This window comes from Oncorhynchus keta, chromosome 3 (assembly GCF_023373465.1).
Source record: "Oncorhynchus keta strain PuntledgeMale-10-30-2019 chromosome 3, Oket_V2, whole genome shotgun sequence".
In the NCBI taxonomy this organism is placed as follows: domain Eukaryota; kingdom Metazoa; phylum Chordata; class Actinopteri; order Salmoniformes; family Salmonidae; genus Oncorhynchus; species Oncorhynchus keta.
In genome coordinates, this window is record NC_068423.1 from 4953113 (window position 1) to 4972272 (window position 19160).

General features: G+C 41.1%; 1 long non-coding RNA gene across 1 annotated transcript; it reads left to right on the plus strand.

The window, feature by feature from the left end:
* The first annotated feature begins 2779 nt into the window (after positions 1-2779).
* LOC118369003 (uncharacterized) lies at positions 2780-13408 on the plus strand. Its single transcript, XR_004822490.2, has 3 exons — positions 2780-3073; positions 10597-10703; positions 10798-13408. It is a non-coding gene; the product is annotated as an uncharacterized LOC118369003 (long non-coding RNA).
* Positions 13409-19160: the final 5752 nt, after the last annotated feature.

Below are 19160 nucleotides of genomic sequence, written 5' to 3' on the forward strand. Positions count from 1 at the left end.
GGACATTTATACTAGGATTGAATGTCAAGAATTGTGAAAAACTGAGTTTAAATGTATTTGGCTCAGGTGTATGTAAACGTTTGACTTCAACTTGACGTTTGATCCCCTTATTGTATGGTACACTTTTAAATGTGCCTTTAGAGGCCATGCAGTTCAGTACTCATCTATAAAACAAAAGCAATTTAGATCAGAAGAGTCCATATGAACAAAATAAATTGAAGAACTAACAGTACAGTTATAAAGTAATAAAAACTGTACCATGGAGGCACAGAATAAGTTAGAGAAAAACATAAAGAAATGGAGGAACTTCTTCAAGGAACATCCAGTGTAATCTATTATAAAAATAAAGCGAACTGAATGGAATATTGGGAAACATGCACCAAATTATTTTTCAATCTTCAATATAGAAATACTACTAATGTTTTTTTTAAAATTGAAACTGAAAGAGGAAGTAAAGTACATTAAGAATTTGTTTTCATTTCAGTCTCCTCCATCTCCACTAACCGAAGCTAATTGTATGGATTATTTTTCTAATAATAATGTAAAATTAACATCTGTACAGATGTGATGGCCAAATTACAGAGGAGGCACTTCTTGATGCAATTAAAGCCTTTAAGGATGGGAAAACTCCAGGGCTGGATGGCATACCAGAGGAAGTATACCAAAGCTTTTTTGATATACTCAGAGGACCATTATTAGCATGTTTTAACCACTGAGTGTATGTAAAATGTATATAGGTTGAGACATTTTGTGAAATAGCATAGTTACAAATAGAAATCAAACTGGATGGACATCAGAAATCGAGGAATGAATATAAACAAACAAAATATAACTATTGTAAAATAGATTGTGTCTGTAAAATGTGTATAATATGTATAAACTGAAGGTAGAAACCTAAGTGTTATTGTTTATTAGTTTACTCCAATTGGGGGAAAGGTGGTAGGGTTTGCAGGAATAATAAAGGTATATTTGAAAAAAAAACTATATATCTATGTGGGTATGTGTATGTATGTATATATGTGTATATGTATGAATGTTTATGTATGCATATGTATATGTATGGGCATGTACGTGTATGTATATGGATATATATATATTTACCCAAAAAAGATATGGGGGATTGGAAATTATGCAGACAATTACAACAATCTTTCCTCAATATTAAGCTGATCCACCCCTATTAAGAAAAAAGAAACATGTTCACTCCCTGTACTTACTTCACGTCTCCCAGTGTCTGTCCCCACAACAAATGCTTACATCATTTTAATTATCACAGCATCATCTCCCATAGTAACCTGTCAGGATTTGCCCAGGGTTGTTCCGGTTTTGGCCACTAGATGCCCCCATTGTGCTTTTTCACCCTTTTGTTTTCCCTTGTTCCCAGTTATTATTTGCACCTGTGCCTCGTTTCCCTTGATTGTATTTAAACCCTTAGTTTTCCCTCAGTTCTTTGCTCTGTGTTTGAATGTTAGCACCCAGCCCCAGTGATGCTGTGAACATTTGTTGCGCCAGTTGGACTCACTTGTGGTACTCTGTTTTTGTTCATTTATTTTTGATTATCTTTTGAGGCTTTTTTCTGCTGTACCTACCACCTTGTGGATTTACCTTTTTGACTTGGAGGATTACCTTTGTTCTCTTGGAGTTACTATTGACGTTGTGGACTTATATTTTTGCCTGAAGAACTTTCCTTTTTACTTTATTAAAACACCGTTTCAAGTACTGCTGTGTCTGCCTCATCTACTGAGTTCTGCTGACTATTCGTGGCTCAGTTTGCTAAGTGACTGTTTCTCACACTGGAGACCCGGGTTCGTAACCAGATCCTGACAGTAACCGTGCCATTACAAACATAAAAACAGACCTCTATACTACACATCGTGGAATATAAAGTGGCATGTAAGAAGAAATGAAAACCCTCCTGCAGTTGAGAGGCTTAAAGTATTTTAATATAAATGGTTATATAATGGTAATGTATTAGAAATTGGGCATTATAGAGTGTGTGTTGAGGTGTTTTCAGTGAAGTAGACCAAATTTTATTGGATGTCAGGCTTATAAGACTTGTGACCTTTGTTTTTGTGCAGTAGGTGTGAGGCTATATTGAAAAGGCGATACAATACAATAAAATACAGTATGACCACTGATACAGTACAGTATGCTGCCAATATATCAGCAATAAATCAATAATGTTTTGTTTCCTGCACTGTGTTGGTGTCAATGATCCTACAGCTTCAAGCTGTTTGCACTTTATGTTTCTAATGAAGGAAATGATTTATAATGGTTTTAATTTATACTCTGATGTTTGAGATTATTAATCAAGGCACAGCAGGCACAAAGACAATGAACTAACACAGTCTGCCATCTTGTTTTATCATAGGGAAGTACAATTGTTGCAATAAGCACATAAGGCATTTCTAAGTTATATTCGTCAAGAATCAATGGGTATATCAATATCCAATTTGTAAGTCGCTCTGGATAAGAGCGTCTGCTAAATGACTTAAATGTAAATGTAAATGTAAATCACTTATTGAAATGCTAATTGAACAGCATGTCAAATGACAGAATGTGGCTTTAATCACTAGAGGGCAGCAAAAGCCCATTAGTCACTGCGAGTGTGTTTTGTCTCCGCTCATTCTGAGGTAAAATTTCCCCTAGGTACAGATCTAAGATCAGCTTTCCCTCCCGTAGTACTAACCTGAACCATTAGTGGGGGAAAATGCAAAAATGACCCAAGATCAGTGTCTAGAGTTAACTTCACCCCACTCCAGGGTGTTCGCCTTCACTCACCACCTCTTTGTGCACTTTGTATGTGACGTTTATCAAATGTTTAGCTGAGGTCAAATGAGGTTCCATTGCCTACTCATAGAGTTATTCTTTGCATAGTCTGAAACCTCTAAACGTGTTTCTATTTATCGCCATTCAGCCAAAGGTAACGACATGCCAGGACTTTCTCTCTTTGTCCTGGAATAGATTACCCTCTATTGAACGTTCTCTTAAAGAGCATTGAAAGGGAACAGTTTCAGTTGCTCTATTGAGCATTGACAATGGTCAGACCAATGGGGACATGATTAAACCAAAGGTGAGTTCACAACAGTTCACCTGACACGACTGAATCAAAACATTATGCTGTTACGTTGTGTGAATTCACGTTTTACATTTAAGCCGTATTTCTTGATAACCAAATCTGAAAATATTGATGTTAATTACTGTTCTACTGCCAAAATGATTAGCTACGTTATAAATATGATCCGTGTCAGACTTTCGCAGGGCAATTCAGAAAAACAGTGACATGTCGGAGAGCATAGAAAGGAGTCAGGAGTGTATTGAGGCGCATGTGCGCCAGCGAATGTGTTTTACAACAACAAAACTTAGGCTCATTCTGTTCAGAACAACCCTGGGTATGACGCCATGTCATCTCGTAACTGTACATCAAAGATAGTGATCATAATCATTGCCTCTGTACATGACGAGTTTTATGATTAGGAAATGTGCACTTTTGGCTTTCTTGCATGACATCAAAGCGGTAATTAAATATAATCCTGAACGTCTAATATTTTTTTCAAAATACATCGATTAATCTTTAATTTATTGCATTTCTCTCACTCAGTCAACAAAAAAATGGGCAGAAATATCCCTATTACCGGGATGGGGGCAACTTCTTGTTGCGCTCGGGATTTAAGTTCAGAATGCCTGTCACCAAAACCCATACAGTGCTGTGAGGCCAGAGCTCTAACTGCATGTATAGGATGTTACTGTACAGCCACTACGGCCCAATTTAGGCAATTATAAGTGCCCAGATCTGCCATTTTCAACCAGTGTACGGGTATGAGTGTCAAGGGCTACCAAATATATTTATGATTGTGGAGCTGTTAACAAGTGACAACCTAATTTTCAGATTCTAGAATAGAATATACAGAATAGAATATCCAGAAAATGTACAGTTGAAGTCGGAAGTTTACATACACGTTAGCCAAATACATTTAAACTCAGTTTTTCACAATTCCAGACATTTAATCCCAGTAAAAAGTTTCCTGTCTTAGGTCAGTTAGGACCACCACTTTAATTTAAGAATGTTGAAATGTCAGAATAATAGTATAGAGAATGATTTATTTCAGCTTTTATTTATTTCATCACATTCCCAGTGGGTCAGAAGTTTACATACACTCAATTAGTATTTGGTAACATTGCCTTTAAATTGTTTAACTTGGGTCAAGTGTTTCGGGGAGCCTTCCACAAGCTTCCCACAATAAATTGGGTGAATTTTGGCCCATTCCTCCTGACAGAGCTGGTGTAACTGAGTTAGGTTTGTAGGCCTCCTTGCTCGCACACAACTTTGTTGTCCTTAAGCCTTTTTGCCACAACTTTGGAAGTATGCTTGGGGTCATTGTCCATTTGGAAGACCCATTTGCAACCAAGATTTAACTTCCTGACTGATGCATTGAAATGTTACTTTAATATATCCACATAATTTTCCTACCTCATGATGCCATCTATTTTGTGAAGTGCACCAGCAAAGCACCCCCACAACATGATGCTGCCACCCCCGTGCTTCACGGTTGCTTCACGGTTGCTTCACGGTTGCTTCACGGTTGGGATGGTGTTCTTTGGCTTGCAAGCCTGCCCCTTTACTCCAAACATAACGATTGTCTTTATGGCCAAGCAGTTCTATTTTTGTTTCATCAGACCAGAGGACATTTCTCCAAAAAGTACAATCTTTGTCCCCATTGGCAGTTGCAAACCGTAGTCTGGCTTTTTTATGGTGGTTTTGGAGCAGTGGCTTCATCCTTGCTGAGCGGCCTTTCAGGTTATGTCGATATATGACTCGTTTTACTGTGGATATAGATACTTTTCTACCTGTTTCCTCCAGCATCTTCACAAGGTTCTTTGCTGTTGTTCTGGGATTGATTTGCACTTTTTGCACCAAAGTACTTTCATCTCTAGGAGACAGAACACGTCTCCTTCCTGAGCGGTATGACGGCTGCGTGGTCCCATGGTGTTTATACTTACGTACTATTGATTGTACAGATGAACATGGTACTTACAGGCATTTGGAAATTGCTCCCAAGGATGAACCAGACTTGTGGAGGTCTACAATGTTTTTTTCTGAGATCTTTCGAGAGATCTTTTGAGTTTCCCATGATGTTCAAGCAAAGAGGCACTGAGTTTGAAGGTACATCCACATGTACACCTCCAATTGACTCAAAGGATGTCAATTAGCCTATCAGAAGCTTCTAAAGCCATGACATAATTTACTGGAATTTTCCAAGCTGTTTAAAGGCACAGTCAACTTGTGGCACATGTAAGGCACATGCAAACTTCTGACCCAATGGAATTGTGATACAGTGAATTTTAAGTGAAATAATCTGTCTGTAAACAATTGTTGGAAAAATGACTTGTGTCATGCACAAATTAGGTGTCCTAACCGACTTGCCAAAACTATAGTTTGTTTAACAAGACAGTAGTGGAGTGGTTGAAAAACGAGTTTTAATGACCACAACCTAAGTGTATGTCAACTTCCGATTTCAACTGCATATGTGTCTTATGGAGGGAGGAGTTGGGTTAAAAGCGGAAGTCAAATTTCTGTTGGACCGTGTGTGCAATTGAACAATCAAATGATCATATGAGCTAACATAAATGCTATTGTAGCGTCTGTCAACAGACTGTGGGATGTGACGACTAACAAGGAATTTTGTTCCCCTGCCCTGATTTTTCGTCATTGATCAATTGGACAAATTACAATTTCGCAAGTGGTCGCATCTTTTGAATTTTGGAAGACGAGGGGACATTTGGTCCATATATTTGCCTCAAACCTGCAGATAGTGTGGGTGAGCTACCACCCTGTATCCACTCCTCGTTCTAGTATCTTTGATACTATACAGACTATCAGTAACATTTCAACTAACTTTCTACTAACCCTATCCCTTATCCTAACACTAAACCTAAGCCTTACCCTAACTCTAGCCCTAACTCTTAATTAGGCTAACCCTATCCCTTATCCTAACACTAAACCTAAGCCTTACCCTAACTCTAGCCCTAACTCTTAATTAGGCTAACCCTAACCTTAGCAAGCAGTTGCTTATCAACAGATAGTTTGTTGATTGTACGACCATCTGAAGAGCATCTACAGATGGACTATCCAAATAAAGTGTCACTATCTTTTTCTAACACATCTCCCCCAGACCTTAATCTGACACAATTATGGAGCTTTAGTTTGGGGTTTCCGGGATGAATGCAAAACTGACCCAAGATCAACAATCTAGGTTGCAACTTCTCCCTACACCTGACAAAACCACCATCCTAAAGCATTTATCTAGTTTCCATATGGAAGTTGAGAGACTGACAAAAGTTGTGGGGTTGAATTTCCCAACTTTTCTTGAAGCTTCCTTTGTTGCTAGGTCCAGGAAGTGGGAGACAATACTGATATCCCTAGTGTTTCTTTGGTGAAGGTGAAGTTAATCATTCAGTGTTCGTGGACGTGTCCCTCGCGGTGTTAAGGTGAGACTCTAGACATAACCGTTGTTATCGCACACCCATAACATGTGATTTGTCATCTATGTTACGCTACAAAGGCTTCAAATAAAGAAAAGGTGTCAAATGCCTCTTGTGTATAGGGTCATCTAGTTTAGAAACCATAGTTTCAGCATAGGTTGTATTATACTCCCTGGTGCAAGAACAATTAAGACAACAAATCCCCTTTCTACGTCCATGTATCCTATTTGGATAGGTTTCTGTAGCTGATCAACATATAGTATCTGTGTGATGTATCTGTGTGATGTCATACTGTGTGATGTCATACTGTGTGATACGATTACTTTGCTTTGGTCTCATGGTCAAAACAATCATTTCATGGTCCCACATCTGTTAGTGCTCTTGCCAACTCCATGCTGTCATTGTCAAGTCAATCAATTGTAGCTACAGTAAGTGTGTTATTATTGGGTTGACAAAAGCTAGGTAGTGGCCCTCATAAATGTTAGTTGTAATATTCTTATTTATGTGCCATTTAGCAGATGCTTTCATCCAAAGCAAATGACATTAGTGCGCGCATACATGCTTGTATGGGTGGCCACAATGGGAATCAAACCCACTATCACGGCATTGCAAGCACCATAGCCTGCAAACTGAGCCTCACAGGACCACCATTGTTTCCAAATGTGTATTTATCTATTTGTGGATTTGTTTTGAATTGTGGTGGGGTGCTTTATGACAGATATAATACCCAAGTTAGTACAAGGGTTTACTTAGATCTTCTATGACATCACCGTGAGCCAGATCTGTACTGATGCACATTGTCACCCAGAATTTGATTGTGATGTCATGATTCAATAACACAATGTAACACCCTAGTCCTTGGCACACTTCTCAAATTTCAATCAAACGGTTCATATGTCTCTCTGAAAATATGGATATGTTTGCTCATTCTTTCGTTGTGCAGTTCCTGACACTCAATTTGGGCTTCCTTGTCCGTCGTGCTCTCTCGGACGACATGGACAAAGGCCCCGGGACCACCAGCTATTGGTAACCTACAGGTGTTTATCTCCTCCCTGGTGCTGGTGATCCCTCTGACCCAGCTAGTCTATTATGTGCATACCTCATGGCCCATACTGCCCCCTTCAGGAGAGGTTCTGGAGGTTGCTCTGCTCTGAGCTCCGCTTCTGGACCAGCCTCTGCCCAGTGCTGCCGAAGCCTGTGGTGGCAGATCCAGGCACCACAGATATCAATGCCAGTTCCAGGGACCCATATCTGGTCCTTAACCCAGGAGAAGTAAACACCGTGGCTGTTTCTGAAAGTGCATACTCGTGTGCTCCGATCATGCAAATTGGAGCACAAGTGTATGAGTCCAACCGGTCTGTCAGGTCCTCGCGCTTCAGCCGTCGATAGGATCCACGCACAACTACTGAGCACAACTAATGACCACAGCTTCTGACTGCAAGTACTGACCACAACCAACTACTTACAACAACCAGCTATTGCTCACAAAACTACTGACCAACACAACTACTGACCACAATCACACAACCACTAAACACAACCACTGACTACAGCTACTGACCACAATCACACAACTACTGACCCAAATGACTGACCACAACTACTGAACACAACTGGGGAACACAACTACTCCCGCAACAACAGATCTACTGGACACACCTACTGACCACAATATAACTAACCACTGCTATTGAATACAAGTACTGACCGAAACCACACTATTACTGACCACAATTACTGACCACAGCTACTAACCACAACCACATAACTACTACCACAATTATTGACCACAGCCATACAACTACTGACCACAAAAACTACTAACCACACATCTGCTGACTACAACTACTGAGCACTTAACTACTGACCAACACGACTGACCACAACCATGCAACTACTGACAAATACACAACTACTGACACCACAACCAGTGACCACAACTACTGACATAACACCTGACCACATACACCTAAATACTGACCACAAAACAACTAACCAAAACTATTGACCACAAAAAGCACTGACTTATATATATTATATATTTAAATGAATGATTACTATTAACCAAAATCGCACAACTACTTACATCTATTGACCACAAATACAACTGATCACAACTAATGACAACACAACTACTGACCACATGCACACAACTGACAACAACAGACGACTGTCTACAAAACTACAGACCAACACAACTACTGACTACAACCACATATCTACTAACCACAACCTCTGACCAAAAGGGCTGACCACAAAAACGGACAACCCAGAGAACAATAATGAGTCGTTAGGACATCCCCGGGATGTCATGAAATGGTCGCCTAAAGTCATCAGGATATTGTGTACGGGTCCCCTGGAGGTTTGTCTCCTAAACGTCCCCTGAACGTTCTTGGGACGTTGTGTCATTGCCCCCTGTATCATGTAAACATCTTCCCAGCGTGAAATAGTTCCCAATCGTTCTGATTGTGTTGTGATTGTGACGTCATGTAAACTTCCTCACAGCGTGAAAATGTTCCCAGTTCAATAACCCTCGTCTCTTTGGGGATGGCTGAGCTCGTGCGGATGTGCATTGATAAATCTAACTGAACTGTTAACAGGCATTACCCTTGGAATATGGGTAATATGGGTGGGTCCCTGCTATCAATCAATCAGCATCCAGGTTCCAAACAACTTGTTTTATAACTTTGCTATTATAAATGACATTGAAAGAGTGTTTGCGTTTGTTGTATCTAACGTACTATGTTTTCACATTCTCTAAGGTTGAGTGCAGTGTGTCAACTATATGATAACATGTAAACGCGGGCCCCTGTGATGCATCCTATCGAAGTTAGACGGGCATGGTCTAGCCTGGGCATTGATCTCATAGGCCCTTTTGAAAAGAGAACCACGGCTGGAAACCAGTATGCCCTAACCTAACCACCTCTTCAGCAAATGGGTAATTGCTGAACCCTTGAAGGGCTAATCTTTTCAATGGTCACCAACATAATTCTTGATTTGGGACTTTCGGACAGCATCACTGACCGGGGAGTGTGGTATATTAACCCTTTACACTCGTGGGAATTGACCTATATGGATAGGGATAAATTGAAAGGTTTCTTACAGAAGAAATATGAAAATCCATAACCATGGTAGCAATTGAAAGAGGACAGTTTGTAGATTATGGGGAAATTATTAGACCAAATGTGAGGACACAACAATAGCAGAAGCAGAAATATTAAGGAAATCTGAAAATACTCTGAATACAATCAGTAACAAAAGAATGTTCCTGGAAAATATGGGGTAGGTGCAACATAATATACAACAGAATTACAAGGGTTAGAGTGAGAGAACTAACTGCTTTCTCCAAGTGGCCACACCTCTACAAAGTGTGCACGGTTGCTAAGTCATTTCAATACACTTTTATGACTCAAAGAAGAGTCTTCAACTATAAGGTTGTTGTTGTTTTTTGCTCTCCTAGCTGTGCCGTTGAGGAACTAGAGCAATCACACCTGTAGTTGTTTTTGTTTGGAACACAACTCTGCGTCCTCGCCAATACACAATTACTGTTGTTGTTTACGCTGTTGAGAAACGGTCCATTATAAATCACAATCTGGGTCAGGTGGGCATCATTTGAAAGCTTGTTTTATTATCAACATGACTAATGAAGTTATAAAATATGATGTTCGTGTTAGGCTTTCACAATGCAATTCAGGGTAGCAGATCGTCATTTTGGTGCGCATAGAAAGGAGTCTTTATGAGTGCATTCAGGTGTGTTCCACTGTGGATTTTCTTCCCAACAGACAAATAGGCTCATTATGTTCAGAATAATCCAGAGTATGGCGCCATGTCATCTTGTAACTGTACATACAACAGAGTGATCATACATGTTGACACTGTGTATGACATAAGTTTTATGATGTAGAAATGTGCACATTTAGACTCGTGGGTGTTTTTGTTTGCTTGCATGACATCAAAGTGGTATTTATTGTAATCCTCAACGTCTCACCTTTCGAAATACATCGTCCTCTTAAATTTACAGCATTTCCCTCTCGGACTACAAAACATTTTTCAAAAGTTGTCGGGTACGAATGTCAAGGGCTATATTACAAAATCTTATTTTTTTTTTTGCAGCAATGGCTTCAGGAACGTTTGGGATTTGAGTGAATGGACCGTCGTGTACTCATCACAATGGCGCCAGGCTCAGACGGATTCTGACAACTGGAGTTTTTGTTTGCTCTGTAAGTCGTTGCCTCACTTAAATACGCAACATGTGTGTTCCAGGTTCTCAACCAAGATGCTCAACTCAATCATATTGTTGCTTACGTATTACAGATGGCAGAAGTCGAGGTTCACGGCCTTGTGGCGGAGACACGGGAACTCGATGAGTGTGCCGCTTCTCCCGCAGAGTATGTGGTTCCGAAGATGACATCATTTTGCAATTGGAATAGAACGTTTGATCAATAAAAAAAATGACTTTATTTCTTGGAATTGCTCTCCACCACCACCTCGGAGTTCATGCCCTCACTGACAAGACAGAGGTCATTTTCTTGTCTGAAGAAATGATGATTGTCTTGATGTGTCTCTCAACGACAATTTGCTTACAATTCACAAGACTAACAGTACCCTTCCACTTAACTATACCCGAGAGCTTTCCGACGGATGTGCTTCGTGTTTAATTGTAATCATCCTCAGTGTCGTTAGGTAGGCTCAACCTAAAATGTATCGTTACTGTATCATATCGAAGCCCCTGTATCTAGATATGTATCAAATCATCTTGAAAGGGAAAGATGCACATCCCTATTAACATGTATGCTTTTTATTTTGTATGCATGCAATGCCACCATCATATTGTAACACCAGCACACCGTTCTTACAATATGTCTCGCTCAGCATGTCAAGTAAATCTCATCAATGTGTTATACAGTGGCAAGAAAAAGTATGTGAACCCTTTTGGAATGACCTCGATTTCTGCATAAATTGGTCATCAAATTTGATCTGATCGTCATCTAAGTCACAACAATAGACAAACAATAGTGTGCTTAAACTAATAACACACAAATGATTGTATTTTTCTTGTCTATATTTAAACATTCACAGTGTAGGTTGGAAAAAGTAGGTGAACCCCTAGGCTAATGACTTCTCCAAAAGCTAATTGGAGTCAGGAGTCAGCTAACCTGGAATCCAATCAATGAGACGAAATTAGAGATGTTGGTTAGAGCTGCCTTGCCCTATAAAAAACACTTGCAAAATGAGAGTTTGCTATTTTCAAGAAGCATTGCCTGATGTGAACCATGCCTCAAAACATAAGAGATCTCAGCTGGAAAGGGTTACAAAAGTATTTCTAAAAGCCTTGATGTCCATCAGTCCACAGTAAGACAAATGGTCTATAAATGGAGAAAGTTCAGCACTTTTGCTAAAAAAAAGGCACAGCACACCAACATCAAAACCTCATCCCAACTGTAAAGTATGGTGGAGGGAGCATCATGGTTTGGGGCTGCTTTGCTGCCTCAGGGACTGGACATCTTGCTATCATCGACGGAAAAATGATTTCCCAAGTTTATCAAGACATTTTTGCAGAAGAATGTCCGCCAATTGAAGCTCAAAAGAAGTTGGGTGATGCAACAGGACAACGACCCAAAACACAAAGTGAATCAACAACAGAAGAAAATATGCCTTCTGGAGTGACCCAGTCAGAGTCCTGACCTCAACCTGATTGAGATGCTGTGGCATGACCTCAAGAGAGCAGTTCACACCAGACTTCCCAAGAATATTGCTGAACGGAAACAGTTTTGTAAAGAGGAATGGTCCAAAATTCCTCCTGACCGTTGTGCAGGTCTGATCCGTAACTACAGAAAACGTTTGGTTGAGGTTATTGCTGCCAAGGAGGGTCAACCAGTTATTCAATCCAATGGTTCACACACTTTTCCCACCCTGTACTCTGAATCTTTACACTGTGTGTTCAATAAAGACATGAAAATGTACAATTGTTTGCATGTAATTAGAAGACTGTGTTTGTTTATTGTTGTGACCTAGATTAAGATCTGATCAAATTTTATGACCAATTTATGCAGAAATCCAGGTATTTCCAAAGGGTTCACATACTTTTTCTTGCCACTGTAGTTGCACACAGGATTTCTTAACTGTTTTATCTTAAATAGCCTATTTCTTATTGTCCTTTTAATGTTTATAGGTCTGCTTCTTGTTACTTTGTTAGCACTTACTCTTACCTCATAGTAGCCTGTGACTTTGTTTACTTATATAATAAAGTCAGACACGCGCTGTATAGGGTAATCATTTAACGCACGTGTCAAACTCATTCCATGCAGGGCTAAGTGTCTGCGTGTTGTAGGCCTAACCCCTTGCCGAGCATCTGAGTTTTTTTCCTTTTAATTAAGACCTAGACAACCAGGTGAGGGGGGTTATTTACTAATTAGTGACCTTAATTCAACAATCAAGTACAAGGGCGGAGTGAAAACCCACAGACACTCGGCCCTCCGCGGAATGAGCTTGACACGTGCACGGAGGCCCTCCATGGTATGAGTTTGACACCCCTGATTTAATGAAAATAAACTACATTTCACCACCTTTTTCAGGGAGGGTTGAGGAACCCACATAGGCTGTGTTTACACAGGCAGCCCATTTCTGTCTCGCCCAATTGTTTATGCCAATAGTTCAGAATTGTGCTGCCTGTGTAAAGACAGCCATAGTTCATTCTATTACCCTAAATGGTTGGAAGTATACAGAAATGTATGACTTTGTTTTTGTTGGTATCTAATAATTTGATTTGCTTTTTAAAGTGTCACACTTCCTATAAGATAGCAGATGGCAGAGACGTGACTTGTTTATGCTGGTTTTACATGCTTTTGGTCTGATATCTGTTACTTCTCTGTTGGATAGCATGTAAATGTCTCTTCCCCTTATACCATGGAATAAATTCTGTTCACTCAAATATTTCACTGTCAATTTCTGTTATCAACCTACTAATTAAGCCATAAGGCCATATTGCCATAAATTACATCAAGGACTTGCTTTCTCCTCGGTAATATTCTGGCGACAAACTTGGAAGACACACTCGCAACACAGTCTTCAATTCCACATTACGACATTAGAGGCCACTCAAGTGACAAATGACAGCAAAAACAGATTATTTTGGCGAACTTGCAGTACCATGGGTTATTTATATAAGTTTTGGGTGGTAGTGTTGATATTTCATGGTAAAACCAAATCAACTATTACTGCCATTTACTTTCCACTCAAGGATTGCTCCAGCAGAGGCTACCGTGGTACTGTTGGCTTTGGGTAATGTGAGAGGCGGTGGGTAAAGTTATAGTCTAGCTAGTTGTGCTAGCTACTGCAGCCTGTCATGTTATGCCCGGAATGGCAGATATCTAGCTATATGCATTTGGATATCAATCAAACATATTAAGACTGTTTCAAGGACAGCTTTTTTCCATCTACGTAACATTGCAAAAATCGGACATTTTCTGTCCAAAAATGATGCAGTTAAATTCATTCCCTACACTGGTTTCCTGTTAAGGCAAGGGCTGATTTCAAGGTTTCACTGCTAATCTACAAAGCATTACATGGGCTTGAATTACCTATCTTTCTGATTTGGTCCTGCCGTACATACCTACACGTACGCTACGGTCACAAGACGCAGGCCTCCTAATTGTTCTTAGAATTTCTAAGCAAGCAGCTGGAGGCAGGGCCTTCTCCTATAGAGCTAAATTTTTATGGAATGGTCTGCCTACCCATGTGAGAGTCGCAGACTCGGTCTCAACTTTTAAGTCTTTATTGAAGACTCATCTCTTCAGTAGGTCCTATGATTGTGTGTAGTTTGGCCCAGTAGTAAAAAGGTGAACGGACAGGCACTGGAGCAACAAACCGCCCTTGCTGTCTCTGCCTGGCCGGTTCCTCTCTCTCCACTGGGATTCTCTGCCTCTAACCCTATTACAGGGGCTGAGTCACTGGCTTACTGGTGCTCTTCCATGCCGTCCCTAGGAGGGGTGCGTCACTTGAGTGGGTTGAGTCACTGACGTGGTCTTCCTGTCTGGGTTGGCGCCCCCCCTTGGCTTGTGCTGTGGCGGAGATCTTTGTGGCCTATACTCGGCCTTGTCTCAGGATGGTAAGTTGGTGGTTGAAGATATCCTTCTAGTGGTGTGGTGGCTGTGCTTATATCCTGCCTGTTTGGCCCTGTCCGGGGGTATCATTGGATGGGGCCACAATGTCTCCTGACCCCTCCTGTCTCAGCCTCCAGTATTTATGCTGCAGTAGTTTATGTGTCGGGGGGCTAGGGTGAGTCTGTTATATCTGGAGTATTTCTCCTTTCTTATCTGGTGTCCTGTGTGAATTTAAGTATGCTCTCTCTAATTCTCTCTTTCTCTCTTCCTTCTTTCTCTCTCTCGGAGGACCTGAGCCATAGGACCATGCCTCAGGACTACCTGTCATGATGACTCCTTGATGATGCCCAGTCCACCTGGTCGTGCTGCTGCTCCAGTTTCAACTGTTCTGCCTGCGGCTATGGAACCCTGACCTGTTCACCAGACGTGCTACCTTCCCAGACCTGCTGTTTTCAACTCTCTTAGAGACAGCAGGAGCAGTAGAGATACTCTCAATTACCGGCCATGAAAAGCCAACTGACATTTACTCCTGAGGTGCTGACCTGACAACTACTGTGATTATTATTATTAGACCATTCTGGTCATTTATGAGCATTTGAACATCTTGGCCATGTTCTGTTATAATCTCCACCCAGCACAGCCAGAAGAGGACTGGCCACCCCTCATAGCCTGGTTCCTCTCTAGGTTTCTTCCTAGGTTTTGGCCTTTCTAGGGAGTTTTTCCTAGCCACCTTGCTTCTACACCTGCATTGCTTACTGTTTGGGGTTTTAGGCTGGGTTTCTATACAGCACTTTGAGATATCAGCTGATGTACGAAGGGCTATAGAAATCAATTTGATTTGATTTGATCCAGAGTAACTAGTGGCGATGTGAAACAGTTTTTTTATACTTTGGCTTAAACCGAGCTTTTATATTTGTTTATTTAGCTATACAAATAAGCAACAACTGCACACCCCTGAGAATGAAGCTATCTCGACCAACTGACAGCTAATGGTTAGCTAGCTAGCTAAATCAAGGGCGAGGGAGGGTGTGCGAGACCCGTATGAACTCAGCCATCCGCACAAAGAGACGCACGTGCAATGATTAAACTGGGAACATTTCCCCGCTGTGAACAATTTTACAACATGACGTCACAATCAAAACACAATCAGAATGATTGGGAACTATTTCATGTTGGGAAGATTCTTACATGACACCCTTGAGGTTTTTGTCAAGTTCCCGGTGACGTCACCTAATGGTGACAAAGAAACGTTCCCACCCATACAATTGAATTACTTTACGAATAATGGTTTGGGACACCTGGTAGCATCAAGAACATCCAGGGGACCAAGACACAAGGTCCCAATTATGTTTAAGGGACCTTCTGGGGACTATGACACAATGTCCCAAGTATGTCTTAAGACCTTCCTCAGGGACGTCCCCGGGACAAACAGGGAACTAGACAAAACCTTCACGGTACCATGACACAACATCCAAAGAACATCCTAAAAATGTAATTGCGGTACAATATTTATATTAGTATTCATTCATATTTTGTTCGGATATTTTCAATGAATCATTTCCCACATTGCACCCGCGGGCTGCCACTCAGAAGAAGAAGAAAGAAAAAAAGGCACATACACTACATGACCAAAAGTATGTGGACACCTGCTCATTGAACGTCTCATTCTACAAGGATTGGCATTAATATGGAGTTCGTCCCCCCTTTGCTGCTATAACTAATATGGAGTTCGTCCCCCCTTTGCTGCTATAATTAATATGGAGTTCGTCCCCCCTTTGCTGCTATAATTAATATGGAGTTCGTCCCCCCTTTGCTGCTATAATTAATATGGAGTTCGTCCCCCCCTTTGCTGCTATAATTAATATGGAGTTCGTCCTCCCTTTGCTGCTATAATTAATATGGAGTTCGTCCCCCCTTTGCTGCTATAATTAATATGGAGTTCGTCCCCCCCTTTGCTGCTATAATTAATATGGAGTTTGTCCCCCTTTGCTGCTATAATTAATATGGAGTTCGTCCCCCCTTTGCTGCTATAATTAATATGGAGTTCGTCCCCCCTTTGCTGCTATAATTAATATGGAGTTAGTTCCCCCTTTGCTGCTATAATTAATATGGAGTTCGTCCCCCCCTTTGCTGTTATAATTAATATGGAGTTCGTCCCCCCCTTTGCTGCTATAATTAATATGGAGTTCGTCCCCCCTTTGCTGCTATAATTAATATGGAGTTCGTCCCCCCCTTTGCTGCTATAATTAATATGGAGTTCGTCCCCCCCTTTGCTGCTATGTCCGTCGGACTGCCAAATGGTGAAGTGTGATTCATCACTCCAGGCGACGTGTTTCCACTGATCCATAGTCAAATGGTGGCGAGCTTTGGTGGCCAGCCCGACGCTTGGCATTGCACATGGTGATCTTAGGTTTATGTGAGGCTGCTCGGCCATGGAAACCCATTTCATGACGCTCCCGACGAACAGTTATTGTGCTGACGTTGCTTCCAGAGGCAGTTAGGAACTCTGTAGTGAGTGTTGCAACCGAGGACAGACAAATTATTTACGAGCTAATGCGGTCCCGTTCTGTGAGCTTGTGTGGCCTACCACTTTGCGGCTGAGCCGTAGTTGCTCCTAGACGTTTCCACTTCATAATAACAACACTTACAGTTGACTGGGGCAGCTCTAACAGGGCAGACATTTTACGAACTGATTTGTTGGAAAGGTGGTATCCTATGACGGTGCCACATTGAAAGTCACTGAGCTCTTCAGTAAGGCCTTTCTGCTGCCAATGTGTGTCATTGGAGATTGCATGGCTATGTGCTCGATTTTATACACCTGTCAGCAATGGGTGTGGCTGAAATAGCCAAATCCACTAATTTGAAGGGGTGTCCACATACCTTTGTATAAATAGTGTAACTACAAAGCATTGGTCATTTTGATCACATTATAAAGTTTGAGCAATAATAAATGAAATATATACAGGAAAATAAAAAGATTAGTGGGCCTACAACCCCAACCTCCCAAACTGCCGTTTGCACACACTGTATATAGACTTTATTTTTTCTACTGTGTCATTGACTTGTTTATTGTGTTATTGGCTTGTTTATTGTTTACTCCATGTGTAACTCTGTGTTGTTGTCTGTGTCACACTGCTTTGCTTTATCTTGGCCAGGTCGCAGTTGCAAATGAGAACTTGTTCTCAACGAGCCTACTTGGTTAAATAAAGGTGAAATAAAAAAAAATAGCTGACCTCATTTGTAAATATAGAACAAAATAGTTGCCTGGTATGTTCAAATCTTGGAATGTTCTCAAACCATTACTGTCCGTGATATCGGCAGGGGTATGAATTCCACATTTGGACCATTGGTGGGACCATTGGTGGGATGTAAAAGGCCGCTCTCCAGATTGCAAGGAGTATGTGCATGCCATTTTGATTCCTAGTTACATTGTTTTAACATTTTGCGCCAAATAGAATTTGTGTGAGCAATAATAGGACGAAAGCATAGTTTACATTGTTTAAAGGATATATCAGTGAAGACCACCTCTTCTAGGGCAATAGGAGACACCATATTTCTCTCAATATTCAGCAAGGTGGCAGAAGAATCATGTCTTAATCAATTTCCGTCGGAGCGAAATGCTAGCGCCTGGAAATGCAATTTAAAGTTTGGTACGGAAAGTTCCTACGTCTTTCCCTCTTTGTAAGTTAGTTAATTTAATCTGGGATCGCTTACCTTTCCATATACATTTTGAAACCGCACTATGCATTTGATCCCAATAGCCAGAAGGGGGTGCTATGGGAAACATTGAACTACAGAAATTCAGCCATGGTTGTATATTCATTTTGACAATAATATCTGAACTCAGGATAAGACCCAGATGCAGACAGCTAGAATTACAGATGTTTATTGACCAAACAGGGGACAGGCAAAAGGCAGGCCAAGGGTAGGCAGAGGTATGCAATCCAGGGCAAAGTCATTTAGGTAGAGAATTGCAGGCAGGCTCGGTGTCAGGGCAGGCAGAATGGTCAAAACCAGGTAAACTAGGAAACAGAATCTTGAGATAACAGGAAGACAGGAAAACATACTGGTAAGACCTGACAAGACGAACTGGCAACAGACAAACAGAGAACATAGGTATAGTTGCACAGGGGATGATGGTAGAGATAAGCAGAAAGACAGGTGAACCCAATCAGGGTGTGACAAATAGATATTCTGCCAGTTTTTATTTATTTATCCATTATTTTTCCAGGTAAGTTGACTGAGAACACATTCTCATTTGCAGCAACAACCTGGGGAATAGTTACAGGGGAGAGGAGGGGGATGAATGAGCCAATTGTAAACTGGGGATTATTAAGTGACCATGATGGTTTGAGGGCCAGACTGGCAGTTTAGCCAGGGTTAACACACCTACTCTTAGTATAAGTGCCATGGGATCTTTAATCATCTCAGAGAGTCAGTACACGCATTTAACATCCCCCTACACAGGGCAGTGTCCCCAGTCATTGCCCTGGGGTATTGGGGTATTTTATTTATTTTAGACCAGAGGAAAGGGTGCCTCCTACTGGCCCTCCAACACCACATCCAGCTGCATCT